We start from the raw sequence: 11,838 nt of genomic DNA, 5'->3' as shown, positions 1-11,838 counted from the left end.
AGCAGAAGCCATTCTAAGTGGCAGATATTGCAAAGCAGTGAGGTGTTTGCATACGTTAGGAAACTTTCAACACCTGAAAATGGGTTGCTATAGTGAAAATTACCTAAACCCCATGGTAAACCAAACATCGTGTGGTTAGCAGCTGTGCATTGTGCAACAGTTTGGAACAAGGTCCCAATCCAGCTAAACTTGCCGCAACTCATGGGAACATAGGGATGCTGCCTTATCCCTAGTTAGACCATTGGTCCCTCTATCTACTTGGAGATGCCTGGGATTGAACCTGTGACCTTGTGCATCCAAAGCAAGGACTCTGCCACTGAGCTATGGCCCTTCCCTTCCTCACTCCTGCCCACGTCTACCCAGAATCAATCCCTGTTGAGTTCAATGGGGTATGGGATTAGAGCATTATTCCCCCTGGGACCAATGGAACAAGACTTAGCTTTCCTGCATTATTCCTATGTTAAAATGGCCCCGAGAGGTTCTCAAAGCAGACTCCCAGGCTAAAACTGCACTCAAATCCGGCACAGGAGCAGAAACTGCATGGTGTCCAGATGGAACTGGGATTCTTCAGGCGCCTACCAAAGTCTTTTGAGTCAGCTGGATCTCGCTCAGCCTGCGATGGAACTGCCTTGCTGGCAATTGATGGTTGCCAATCAACACATCCCTCTGGGGTCCTCTGAGGCAAGGGAATAAGGCTAAGCAGCTGGATCCTGCTCAGCCCATGATGGAAGCAGCTTCTGTTGCTGACAGCTGGCAGGTAACAATTCATCTGGGGTAAGGGAGTGTGGCAGAGCAGCTGGATCTCATTCATCCCCATAGTGTCATCATCCCCAGTTAAGTAGCTGTGGCTGCATTTGTTCATTTATCCTTCCATCTATTGTTTTCATCATTGTCTGTAAGCTCCTCGAGGGAAGGACCTCTGTACTTCTGGAAATGTGCTGGGTAATAATAAATCATAAAATAAGTTTCAAAGGCACTTTGTTGTAACCAATTGTAGCTGGGTTGGGACTGGTAGTTATAAGGAAGTTACAAGTGACGAGGAATGGTTGGAGGAGCTGGTAGGATTAGCTTGGGAAAGAGGAGACTGGGAGGAGATACCATAACCATCTTCAAATATCTCAATAGAAGATGGAGCAGGCTTGTTTTCTTCTGCTTCAGAGAGGTTAGAGCTCAAACCAATGGCTTCAAGTTACAAGGGGATTCTGACTCAACTTCAGGAAGAACTTTCTTTATATATATATATATATATATTTATATATATATATATATATATATAATTTCAACAAATTATCAAAACATATCATCTTCATCCCCCCCATTTTTCCCTCCCCCCTCCCTAAGAAAAATCCTCCCCAAGACTTCCCTCAGCTCCTCTCTCTGATTTTTCAGCACTTGTTATTCTCTGCATATTGTAAAATTGTAAAGATCCTTAAATTATCTGTCTATTATGTTAACAATCAATACATTTGTGTATGCTTATTCAAAACCTGCCAAGGAGTTCAATTCATTTTGTTGTTTTTTTAAGTAGTTTATAAAAAGTTCCCATTCTTCTTTAAAGTCACAGTTGTCCTTGTCTCGCAGTTTGTATGTCAATTTCGCTAATTCTGCATAATCCATCAATTTCTCTTGCCACTGTTCCTTTGTTGGGGTTTCCTCATTCTTCCACCCTTGTGCTATTAAGACTCTTGCTGCTGTTGTCGCATACATGAATAAATTATTTATTTTCCTTGGCAGGTCTTTTCCTACAATCCCTAACAAAAATGCTTCTGGTTTTTTTTAAAAAAAATAATTTAGACATTTTCTTCAACTCATTATATATCATAACTTCAGGGAGAACTTTCTGGTGGTAAGAGCTGCTCTACAGTAGAATGGTCTCCCTCAGGAGGTTGTGCACTCTCCTTCCTTGGAGGTTTTTAAGCAAAGGTTGGATGGCTATTTGTCATGGATGCTTTAGCCGAGATTCCGGCATTGCAGGGGGTTGGGCCAGAGGACGCCTGAGATCCCTTCCAAGTCCACAATTCTATGATAATAGGCAAGCTACCCACTTACTGGGTTTGAGACAGTGGAAGGTGCTGTGTTTCTTGTCACCTTCACTGAATTATCTTAACAGCATCTGCCTCTCCTGGTATGTCCCACAGAGGAACTTACGGTCTTCAAATAAAAACATCCTGAAGGTCCCAGGCCACAGAGAGGTTAGGCTGGCCTCAACTAGAGCCAGGGCTTTTTCAGCTGCGGCCCTGATCTGGCGGAACGCTCTGTCACAATAGACTAGGGCCCTGCGGGACTTGACATCTTTCCGCAGGGCCTGCAAGACAGAGCTGTTCCATCAGGCCTTTGGTCAGGGCGCAGCCTGACTCCCTCCTTTGGCAATCTTCACAGAACTTTAGCTTAATGGTTGCCAACAATTTGATTTTAATTAATTTTTATAATGAAATGTTTTTAGAATGTTGCACTATTTTATTGTTGTTAGCCACCCTGAGCCCGGCTTCGGCTGGGGAGGGCAGGATATAAATAAATAAATTTATTATTATTATTATTATTATTATTATTATTATTATTATTATGACAGAGCTTAGAGAGCTGGGCTAATCTTTAGCACTCTTCAGTTGTTAGCCTCCCACAACCCCTGGCGTCATGTCCTCGGCAGCCATGCCCCGTCATTGTAATCTTCCATAAATTTAAGGTGTAATTCTGCCTACTCCCAGATGAAACATCGTGTTTGATTAGCCAGACATATCCTCTTAAAAAAGAACAATTACCTATACAATTACAGCTCAGTCATGGCTTTTTATGAGTCACGGCTATTGCTATTTTCTAAAGGAAAAAAATGTGTTTAGGAGCAACTTGGAGGGGGAGATTAAATAGCATTGTAAGCAATTGCTATTTAAACAACCCTCTCACTCTGCAAATGGTTCGCTTCTATTCGTGACCAAACATGTATGTTGATGTCAAAAGAGTGAAGCAACCGACAAGATGCAGGAGTCAGTCGTCACTTTGACTGCTCCAGGCTAGGAAAGACGTGCTTCACGTGCATGTGGAAGCCAACTTTGCACTCAGGTGGATGAAGAACTTGCATGACAAATTCCAATCCGTCTGTTGGGGCCCAACGAAACTGCAAGTGCGTGCAGTTAAACGATGGAACTGCCTTCCACAAGGAGGCAGTGATGGTCACCAGCTTTAAAAGTAAAGGTAAAGGGACCCCTGACCATTAGGTCCAGTCGTGACCGACTCTGGGGTTGTGGCGCTCACCTCACTTTATTGGCCAAGGGAGCCGGCGTACAGCTTCCAGGTCATGTGGCCAGCATGACTAAGCTGCTTCTGGTGAACCAGAGCAGCGCACAGAAACACTGTTTACCTTACCGCCAGACCGGTACCTATTTATCTACTTGCACTTTGACGTGCTTTCGAATTGCTAGGTTGGCAGGAGCAGGGACCGAGCAACGGGAGCTCACTCCTTCGCGGGGATTCAAACCGCCAACCTTCTGATTGGCAAGCCCTAGGCTCTGTGGTTTAACCCACAGCACCACCCACATCACCAGCTTTAGATGGCTTTAAAAGAGGAATAGACCAATTCGAGGAGGAGACAACTATCAAAGGCCACTAGGCACGATGGCTTTGCTCTGCCTCTACTCCTGAATACCAGTTGCTGGAAACCTCAGAAATCATAGGATCCTAAAATCATAGAGTTGGGAGGGACCCTGAGGATCACTTTGGTCCAACCTCCTGCAATGCAGGTAATGCAGCTGTCCCATACAGGGATCAAACTTGCAACCTTGGCAGTTTCAGCACCACCCCCTAACCAACTGAGCTATCCAGGCTTGAGAGTGCTCTTGTGCTCAGGTCTTGTTTGAGGGTTCCCCACAGGCATCTGGTGCCCCCTGTGTAAATAGGATGCTGGGCCATTGGCCTCATCCAGCAGACTCTTATTATGTTCTTATGTACTGATTAGCTGTCTGGGAGAGGGAACAGGGAGCCGGATGCAGCCCCATTGCATTTGGCTGCCCTCCAAGCCCCCAACTGGTTGTGCCACAGCTGCTTCTACAGAGCTAAGCATGTGTGGCCTGGTCTGCTATGTAAGTCAGAGATGGGCCAAGGAAAGAAAGTATTTCAAACCCAAACAATGCACTTTACAGCCACCTGAAGCCACTGTAATATGAGCCACCAAACCTTGAAAAATTTAAGAGCCCTGCTGGATCAGGCCCAGGGAAGAGGAACCTTTAGCCCTCCATATGTTGGCCAACAAAGGTCCGTATAGTTAAAGCCATGGTTTTCCCAGTAGTGATGTATGGAAGTGAGAGCTGGACCATAAAGAAGGCTGATCGCCGAAGAATTGATGCTTTTGAATTATGGTGTTGGAGGAGACTCTTGAGAGTCCCATGGACTGTAAGAAGATCAAACCTACCCATTCTGAAGGAAATCAGCCCTGAGTGCTCGCTGGAAGGACAGATCGTGAAGCTGAGGCTCCAGTACTTTGGCCACCTCATGAGAAGAGAAGACTCCCTGGAAAAGACCCTGATATTGGGAAAGATGGAGGGCACAAGAAGAGGAAGGCAGAGGACGAGATGGTTGGACAGTGTTCTCAAAGCTACAAACATGAGTCTGACTAAACTGCGGGAGGCAGTGGAAGACAGGAGGGCATGGTGTGCTCTGGTCCATGGGGTCACGAAGAGTTGGACACGACTAAACAACAAACAACAAATGTTGGGGAAAGGTGTGTTTTGTTTGCTTTGTTTGCTTGTTTGCAGAAACAGAGGCAACCCAGCTACTTTGGAGGTTGCGGGTTCCATGATCCATCTTGACACACCTTGTTAAAGGTGCAATCCAACTCAGGAACATGAGAGCCAACCCTGATTCACCACACTGTTCAAGATAACATGCCGAGCTGATGCATACCCTCCAACATTTCTCCGATGAAACTAGGGACGTCCCATTCCATAATGATCATTTTACTATTTATGCCCCACACATCTTATTTGGGTTGCTACAGCCACTCTGAGCAGCTTCCAACATATATTAAAACGTAATAAAACATTAAACGTTATTTTTTTTAAAAAAACAAACAAAACTTCACTATACAGGATTGCCTTCGGATGGCTCGAGGGTTGGATAAATCCATACCCTCCAACATTTCTCCAATGAAAATAGGGACACCCTAAGGAAAAGTGGGACATTCTGGGATCAAATCAGAAACCAGGACGGCTTCTCCAAATCAGGGACATCCCTGGAAAATTGGGACACTTGAAGGGTCTGCTGATGCACACTCCTAATTCTCACTGAATGGCCCTGTCCAGTGAACTTCATAACTAAGAGAGAAAAGGTGCTTCCATAACAGTGAAGGGGTGCAGCAGGTGGAATTTCAGAAGGTGCAAATGGCCATATCACAACACTGGGGCTGGAGGAGTCAGTTCTCATGCTTTTCATAGCTGCCAGTGTCATAAATTTGGGCTCTTTGGGGGGGAAGGATGCAATATCATCATCAACAACAACAACATTAATAATAATAGTAGTAGTAGTAGTAGTAGTAGTAGTAGTAATAATAATACATTTATTATTTATACCCCGCCCATCTGGCTGGGTTTCCCCAGCCACTCTGGGCGGCTTCCAACAAAACACTTAGATACAATAACCTATTGAACATTAAAATTTCCCTAAACAGGGCTGCCTTTAGATGTCTTCTAAAAGTTTGGTAGTTATTTTTCTCTTTGACATCTGGTGGGAGGGCGTTCCACAGGGCGGGTGCCACTACCAAGAAGGCCCTCTGCCTGGTACCCTGTAACTTGGCTTCTCATAGTGAGGGAACTGCCAGAAGGCCCTTGGTGCTGGACCTCAGTGTTTGGGCAGAATGATGGGCATCAAGCATTCAAGACTTCCTTCTACAGGGCTGCCTTCAGATGTCTTCTAAAGGTTGTATAGTTACTTATCTCCTTGGCATCTGATGGGAGGGCGTTCTGCAGGGAGGGCACCACTACCGAGAAGGCCCTCTGCCTGGTTCCCTGTAACTTGGCTTCTTGCAGCGAGGGAACCGCCAGAAGGCCCTCGGCACTGAGGTTTCCAGCAATCTTTAAAAATAAAGATTTTTAATGGAGAGTACAGTTGCTCTTCCTCCCTTTACATTTAGCCTTCCTAGCTGAATGGATGACACAACTGAAGAAAGTTGCAAACAAAGTTATATAAGCTATACCAGTGATGAAGTCTTCCAGACATTGTTCAACTCCAATTGTCATCAGCCCAGCTAGCATTCCCAGTATCCAGGAATTTTTGGAAACCAACAGCTTCTGGAAAGCACAGATTCCCCATCCATCATGTACATGACTAGGGGAAATATTCAACTACTGCTGCATCCGTTATATGTGGTGTGTTGTTTTCAGTGATGCTGATCACTAGATCAATGTTTTCGGGGGGTTTTATGAGTAAATAAAAATTGTTAAAAGTACAGGAAACCTGTGCAACAAATGTCTTTCTTGGTCTTGATGGAAAGCCACATTCTTTTTTGGACATAAATACCTGACTAGACAATCCCTGCAAAAATATAGCATGCAAAAATATTAGAAGGGGATGGTGTCATCGCTGAGCATTTTAACATGCAAAAGAATAAACAGGTTGGTTTTCAGAAAGCACCGTGGACATCGTCAGTGCCAATAAGACTTTCCTCCGGTTCTGTGTGTTATATGAAGATCTTCCTCTGCCACCTAGTGGGCTTGTTTGTTCCAAAATTCTTTCATCATTTGGCCAGTCTAAGCCACTGAAATGTGTTCCGTGCAGAAGCAGGAATTCGATACTTCTGAATCTCCCCTTTCTTGACCTTTGATTCTCAAAGCCTGCACTCTGTGATCAGAAAAAAGAATGCAGCCTGGGTGTATTTGCAAATATATAATTTTGCTAATGCATTCTGATTGCAAACATTGAAGTAGGGTTGATCGGACATGTTGTTGCATAGGAATAGAAACAAACAAACGAAAAATCATAGAACTGTAGAACTGTCCAACCCCCTGCAATGAATAAGGACATTGTATTATGACTTTGTCTTCTTCAGATTTCTTGCCCATCCTTCACCATGAGGTCCCAAGGTGAATAACAATAATTTACTTCTATTTATTTTGATTTAAAAAAAAGATTTGCCCACTGCAATTTCATTAAAAAAGGATCAAATCCGTTTACAACTGTTATATCTGTACAATAAAAACCACATAACAATTTAAAATCACATGTTATCAAACAACTATTACAGATGTTTTCTTATGTGGAAAAAGTCCATGTCAAGGGAAATGAAGGTACGGGTATCAGCATTCTTTCTAAGTAAACACGCCAACAGGGAAAAAAAGAGAAGAGATAGCAAAAATCCAACACTGCAATTAAGTTATGGGAATGAGGTTCTCTGCTGTGAATGTTTTCATGTCAAGTGCTTTTAAGGGAACATAGGCAAGCATTTTCTTTATTTTGCAAAATAAAGAACTTTTTGCACATTCAAGAGCAAGTGGCCAGACAGATAGCATATTGGTTTTTTCCCATCTTTGCCCCTCTATGCTGAGAATGGGCATCATTTAAATCTCTTGTCCCTGCTCTGCATATAGTTTCATGGAGGACTATGCAACCCTTGGGTCAGCCCCCAGGTCTCGGGTCAGTGTCTAGAACAGCCTTTCTCAACCTTGGGTCCCAAGATGTTGTTGGACTACAACTCCATCACACCTAGCTAGCAAGGCCAGAGCTCAGGGATGATGGGAGTTGTAGTCCAACAACATCTGGGGACCCACAGGTTGAGAACCGCTGGCTCTAGAGGGTATTCTTATTATATTAATTTCTGGCTCAAGCCCCACCCAGGAAACTTCAGACTCCAATATGGATGTCCCTCAGAGCACACACATTCCTTAAGCTATGTGCAAGCAATGACTTTATTCAGCTAACAAGCAACAGGGGCTCATCAAGAGATTAGCTCAATAGGGAACAGTACAAAAACATATTTGAGTCCCCCAAGGCCCAGCTGTGCCAAAGCAAATCTGTGTTCTTAGGGGGCACAGTCAGTTTGGTGATGCAACCGAGGAGTCGATGCAAAATTCGAGAGCATTGCTATTTGAGAGGCTGCCGCAGCCACCGGCGTGTGTTGCAATAAGGAACTCCAGGCAGCAGGTGGCAACAGTGAAGTTTCTGCAGCTCCAAGCCAGGTCCAAGATCCTAGGGTCCAAGGTACTAGCAAGGCCTGGCAAAGGCCCACGGCAGCTGCAACAAGGCTTGGTGAGGCCTGTCCCCTCAAAGTTTTTTTGGGGGGAGCCTCAGCCCTGTTCCATTGGGGGGTGAGGGTTGGTGCCTATGATGGCTGTGCATCAGATTTCATTTTATGCTGCTCTGTAGTTTCAATATGTTGTTTTTCTTGTGGTTTTTCGCTCCTCCATTTTATGTGAGTGCCTCTAAAAGTCCATGGGATGAAGACTAGGATTCAAGTGTTCAAAGTAAATACATAAATAACGGCCTTGTGCCTGTGTCGTTTATTCTCTCTAATATAAAGGTATCTGATCTAATGAAAAGCGTGTAGCATAAAGGGGGGAAAGCACATCACTGAATCATTTTGATCTATGCCTGCGTTTCTGGAAGGGCACGTGACCGTGACTAAACCTGTGGTTCAGAAACGCAAACATGCCCCAAGGTATAATTACAAAGCCTAAAATGGACTGCTGCAGAGAATACCCTGCCAATTTGTTTGCTTTTTTAGATGCACTACCAGAAAACAGCTGAGATGGTACATTAAATGCTAGGATGCGGATGAAAGAATGACACCCACATCTGGAACGTCAAAATATGCCCTTGGGTGTCATCGAGAGAGTTTCAGGCTATAAGCAACAAATGCATCTTGATGCTGTGGATTCTTCTCATAGATCCTGAACCAGATGGAATATTCCAAACAGAGGAAAAATATCTATTTTGGGGGCGGGGAGCTGCAGTCTCTGAATTGGATGCAAATAATCCAAGGAGAAAATGCATGCACCATCCTTCACGAATTCGTGCAGGTATGCTAACTACAGCTCTGCACAAATGGCCTCTGGAAATGCTCCACCAATAGAATAGAATAGAATAGAATAGAATAGAATAGAATAGAATAATAATAATAATAATATTTATTATTTATACCCCGCCCTCCCCAGCCAAGGCCGGGCTCAGAGCGGCTTACAAACAATAATAAAAACAAGAAGAATGATTACAACTTAAAAACAAAAATAAAATACAACATTAAAATAATGGAACATTAAAATATTAAAATGTAGCCTCATCGCAGGAGGAGAAGGAAAAGAAAGAAAGAGAGAGAGAGAGAGAGAGAGAGAGGGAGGGAATCAAATTGGCTCCAAGCCAAAGGCCAGGCGGAACAACTCTGTCTTACAGGCCCTGCGGAAAGAAATCAGATCCTGCAGGGCCCTGGTCTCATGAGGCAGAGCGTTCCACCAGGCCGGAGCCAGAGTTGAAAAGGCCCTGGCTCTGGTTGAAGCCAATCTAACTTCCTTAGGGCCCGGGACCACTAAGGTGTTGCTATTTATGGACCTTGAGGCTCTCCGTGGGGCATACCGGGAGAGGCGGTCCCGTAGGTACGAGGGTCCTAGGCCATGAAGGGCTTTAAAGGTCAAAAGCAGCACCTTAAATCTGACCCTGTACTCCACTGGGAGCCAGTGCAGCTTGAAAAGCACTGGGTGAATATGCTCCCATGGCAGAGACCCCGTGAGGAGCCTCGCTGCAGCATTCTGCACCTGCTGGAGTTTCTGGGACAGCTTCAAGGGCAGCCCCGCATAGAGCGAATTACAGTAGTCAAGCCTGGAGATGACCGTCGCATGGATCACTGTGGCCAAGTCGGGGCGGGAAAGGTAATAGAATAGAATAGAATAGAATAGAATAGAATAGAATAGAATAGAATAGAATAGAATAGAATAGAATAGAATTTATTATTTATTATTTATCAGGCTGGGTTTCCCCAGCCACTCTGGGCGGCTTCCAACAGAGTACAGTGGTACCTCGGGTTAAGTACTTAATTCGTTCCGGAGGTCCGTACTTAACCTGAAACTGTTCTTAACCTGAAGCACCACATTAGCTAATGGGGCCTCCCGCTGCCGCCGCACCTCTGGAGCACGATTTCTGTTCTCATCCTGAAGCAAAGTTCTTAACCTGAAGCACTATTTCTGGGTTAGTGGAGTCTGTAACCTGAAGCATATGTAACCTGAAGCGTATGCAACCCGACGTACCACTGTATTAAAATACAGTGGTCTGTTAAACATTAAAAGCTTCCCTAAACAGGGCTTCCTTCAGATGTCTTCTAAAAGTCAGGTAGTTGTTTATTTCCTTGACATCTGATGGGAGGATGTTCCACAGGGCAGGCGCCACTACTGAGAAGGCCCTCTGCCTGGTTCCCTGTAACTTGGCTTCTCGCAGTGAGGGAACGGCCAGGAGGCCCTCGGCGCTGGACCTATTGCTGCACCGTTGATGAAAGAAGGGAAATTGATGTCATTCTGGAGTAACGTTTACCTCTGGAGTCTGTCACAGGAGCAGGGTACTGATGGGGTGAGAGAGGCCCGTATGACTGACCTCTCTTTGGCCTATTTAGTTTAGTATAGCATAAACTGATTGAAAGTGATTCTCCAGGGTTTGGTGCAGGAACATTCCCAGCCATACCTAGAGACGCCAGGTATTGAACCTGTGACCTTCTGCATGCAGAGCAAATGTTCTATCACTGAGCTACAAGCCCATGGCAAGTGAAATTGTGGTTGGAAGAATATTCAGATTCCCTCCCCAGTGGCAATATCATCATCATACAAGTCTGCCTGAATCATCATAAAACTTTTAGGACACAATTCAGGCTATCCTTTTCCTGCAGTTCTTCCATTTGTGTATCTCTGTGTGAGGTGCCAACAGGCAACTGGGGAAACCTAACAGGACAGATATAAAAGACCAGAGAGTAACAGGAGAGGGAAGGAATCAGCTAGGCACTGAATTGTGTCCTATATACTCTCAACATGCTTGACAAACATTACCTCAGTAATTCTTAAAACAACCCCCTACAGTGCCCTGGTGTTATTATATTCCTACAACAGGATTTCTTTGTTTCTGAGGTACTCAGAAGAAAAGTGCTTAAACAACAAACCCCAACCTTCCTCTCCACCCTGAGAGAGTGGGGATTGTAACCGTGGCCATGCAGGGCTTTCGAGACCCCACAAAGAGCTATTGCAAAATCGTTTCTTCCAGCAGGATGCTGAAACTCAACTGGAGAGATGTCAACTTCACTTAGAGAAAATGCTGATTTACATGCCAAAGTACCCTATAATTTAGGAGACTGGTAACGGTGCAGTAAACTGACAGCTTGCCAATGCATCCAGTATGTGATTTCTTTCATAGCACACCCAAACCTGGCTATAATTGTGATGGTTGTTCATGGGCATCTTTCAGAATATAACCCAGTAAACTTACATTTAGGATAATTAACAGTAACGGGAGTTTAACAGACTTCAGATTTCTTAAAGAGCAAACACACTTTACCACCCTTCTCCGCAAAGGCAAGTGCTATTTGGAATATTGTTGAGTAACTGATATTGTTGAGTAACTGATCCAACGCAGCAGACATGTGTAGATGCAATGTCATGCAGTGAAAGCAATCTTTTATTTCACCAAACTTGACTATGTGTTGTGATCGTGAAGTGTCTTTCAGCCATGTGTCATGGGCAGATCACTCTGCCCAACACTGATGTCTCCATTTTGGGTGAAATGCTTGCAGAATGCCACACACAAAGGTCATCTGTTTACCCATTAGGGATGGGGGAGGAATTTGGTTTAGTTCATATTTAAAATCGGACCTACCTAATATGCACTTTC

At 44.5% G+C, this 11,838-nt stretch overlaps 1 long non-coding RNA gene across 1 annotated transcript in view; it reads right to left on the bottom strand.

The window, feature by feature from the left end:
* Window positions 1-11,838, bottom strand: part of LOC307215215 — a 134,533-nt gene that overhangs the window by 62,180 nt on the left and 60,515 nt on the right. The window lies entirely within an intron of this gene.

The sequence above is a fragment of the Podarcis cretensis genome (assembly GCF_951804945.1).
Source record: "Podarcis cretensis genome assembly, chromosome: 4".
In the NCBI taxonomy this organism is placed as follows: Eukaryota; Metazoa; Chordata; class Lepidosauria; order Squamata; family Lacertidae; genus Podarcis; species Podarcis cretensis.
The sequence above is the reverse complement of the archived record's forward strand: the minus strand, read 5'-3'. Positions and strand labels throughout refer to the sequence as shown.